Raw genomic sequence first — 3242 nt, forward strand, 5'->3', positions numbered from 1 at the left:
TTTCAATAAGCCGTCAAGCACTTAGCACGGCGGACCGAACGCACAACTTAACATTCGAATTAGTCTCAGAGAACGTAACGTGAGATGAAGTGTTTCTGCAGGCGTTTGACAGCAACTCGAGCTCTATTGCTGAAATATTGTAGTATATAGGTAATAGTTGTTCTATTCAGTTCATTTTGTGGCATAAAGTCAGCATAATTTGTCCACAGGGAAATCGCATTGGAGATGTTTTTCGACTTCACCTTTTGTTAGCTCTTCAGCGGGTCGAAGCATGTTCGGGTTTTCTAATTTGAAATTGATCCCCAGGCGCATTTGTCACAGCTCGTTTGAGGCAGCCAAAATTGGTTAGGAGACTTTGCTCGATGACATTTCAGTTCGATGCGGAAATTAACGTATTTTATCTTAATGGCACAATGTGCAAAGCAGCTTAAATTGCTTTCAAAAGTCTTAGCCGAATGTCCGGCCGCCCAGAGTGCTTGGTGCCCCCTATTTGCTTGTGCTCACATTTTTCATTTTTTCATCTTTCATTTTCCGGTGTGTGTGTGTGTGTTTTTTTGTTTTTTTTTTATTATTTTTTATAATTGATGCAGCCGAAATGAACATTTTAATTGCAAGCTCAACGTCGAGCCCAAGCCGCTTACGGCCCGGCCCGGACAAGGGTTGGCCCGGTCAACCGGGCCACGTCTGAGATGGCCATTTGGGTAGTTGCATTCGAGCCGGGAGCAAAGGCTCGGCACTCGTCCACTAAAAGCAACTCTGGCGACAAAAAAGAGCCACAGCAGGCTCTGCCACTCTCTCCCTCTCCCTCTCCTACCCACACTCCTTCTCCCTCTCTCTCTGCATCCCTGTTTGCTGTATTTTAAGCAACTGAATTTGGCACAAGACAAACAGCTTTGCCAGCATTCCCTGTCAACACTATTCGTGGCCCAGGAGTACTTCTTAATTAACAGCAACAATGGCTTAATACAACAGCAACAGGCACTCATCTACCCATTATCTAGGCCTTACAGAAATTTTGCATGTACATTGTCACTCTGTCAAGTGTAGTTAACATGAATTTTATAATCTATTCCAGCTGCTGGTAGGACAGTCGAGATGTTTTCCTCGAATTATATTTCAAGAAGATTTGCCTGAATTAATCTTAAGCAAATATTTTCATACGTCTCGATCATTTGCGGGACTTTTTCCTTAGAGTGAAATTATAATAGAATAAAAGTATAATCTAATTTATATACTTTTGTCGGAAAAGTCGACAAACAGACGGGACGGCTGAGCACGCAGGTCTCTTATCAATAACATTAAACTCGAAATAGCTATAGACTTTCTAAAACAAATTCGATCGACGGATGCTATACAAAGATCTACAACAAAGATTTGAAGCCTCTAGCTCTTATAGCTTCTGAGAGCTCCACGTTCACACACTTCGTAAATTTATGATATGTAAGTGAAACCTTGTATATCATTTTTGTAAATAAATAAACAATCGAGTCAGCCTTTCACCATTTTTGTGGCTATTGCCTTTATCATTTCGGAAATTTATTCATTTTCACTGGAGCAACAGTTCAAGTTAGTTCATAAAAAAAAACAAAAAAAAAGTAAAAAAATAAAAAGTAAATTTTCCAAATTCATAAATAGCGCATATACATTTATATATATATAGTTATTTATATATACCAAGCGACCGTATTCTATCCAAAATGAATTTGTACACCTTTGAAGAGCGCTGGATTGAAGATCATCCCAATGATCATTATCTTCCGCCGTTCCTTGGTGGACCGATTGATGAGATCTTTATGAGTGCCAAGCGTAGGCCGAGGGTGGAGCGATTAATTTCAAATGTATTTAAGGCCACTCTGCAGCCCGAAGACAATTACTACCAGGAGGACGTGGAGAACGAAACTGGCGAGGAAGAGGAAGAAGAGAAGGTGGAGGAGGAAGAAGGGGAGGAAAAGCAGGAAAACGAGGATAATGAGGATAACGAGGATAATGAGGATAATTATGATAATGAGGATAAAGAGGAGGCGGAAAGGGCAGAGAAGGAGGAAAAGGGGGACAAGAGTGAAAAAGAGGATGATGAGGAAAATGAGGAGGAAGAGGAGCTTATCAAGAAGCATTTACCCAAACTGAACACACTTCCAAAACTAAGAGCTTACCGTCAATACCACACGGAACATCTGATGCGCGTGGCTGGTCGCTATGTGCGTGTGTCCAATGTGCCGGATCATCTATATCACGTCGTCTATTACTTCTTCACCCAGGTGGGCACGCTGGAGACAATGCGCGTCGTCACCGACAGAGCGTTCTACGTGCTCTATAAGGATCCGCGCGACACACTGCGTGCCCTGACCCTTAAAAATCGACGTATCTCCTTCCTCGGCGAGATCGTGGTTCTCAAATGTGAGCTGATGAAAAAGTCGGAGATGAAGAGGCTCCGTGTGCAATATGTACATAAGTTAAAAATCACGCCTCTATCTGAACGTGACTCCGATGAGGACAATAATTGGATTGCTAATGATAATGAGCATACTAGTGATAATGCAAATGCTAGTGATCATGCTAATGATAATGCTAATGATAATGCTAGTGATGATGATAATGCTAGTGATAGTGCTAGTAATGACAATGATAATAATGATAATGATAGCGATGAGCACGGACATGATCGCGATGAGGGCGAGGAAGGAGGAGGTGATGGCGACGCTGACGACACTGACGACGACGACGACGACGATGATGATGATGATGATGATGATGATGATGATGATGATGATGATGATGATATTGATGATGATATTGATGATGATGATATTGACTTTGACTACGATTGCGAATATGCCAGCAATATAACTTACTTCGATGTAGGCAGATTGCTAATGTCCAACGATCCTTACTTTACACGCGTCGATCCGCATCTCCGCCTGTATGAGCATAATCAGACCATAGACCGCTGGTATTCCCCGAACTATAACTATAGCTATAACCTCGACGATAACTATAACTATAACCGACACCGTAACTTTGGCTATGACTATAACTACAGCTATAACAGTAACTATAACTATAACTATAACTACAACCAAAACAACAACTATAACTATAACGCAATCGCATCACGTCCTTATGTGGAGGCCCGGACTCTACGCCTGCCCACCATCCATCAAATAAAGTATTGGGCACGCAGGATCTGGTTTTTGACCAAACAAAAGGCCCGCATTGTGCTCGCATATTTAACGATCCATTTG

Source organism: Drosophila mojavensis, unplaced genomic scaffold (assembly GCF_018153725.1).
Source record: "Drosophila mojavensis isolate 15081-1352.22 unplaced genomic scaffold, ASM1815372v1 contig_136, whole genome shotgun sequence".
In the NCBI taxonomy this organism is placed as follows: Eukaryota; Metazoa; Arthropoda; class Insecta; order Diptera; family Drosophilidae; genus Drosophila; species Drosophila mojavensis.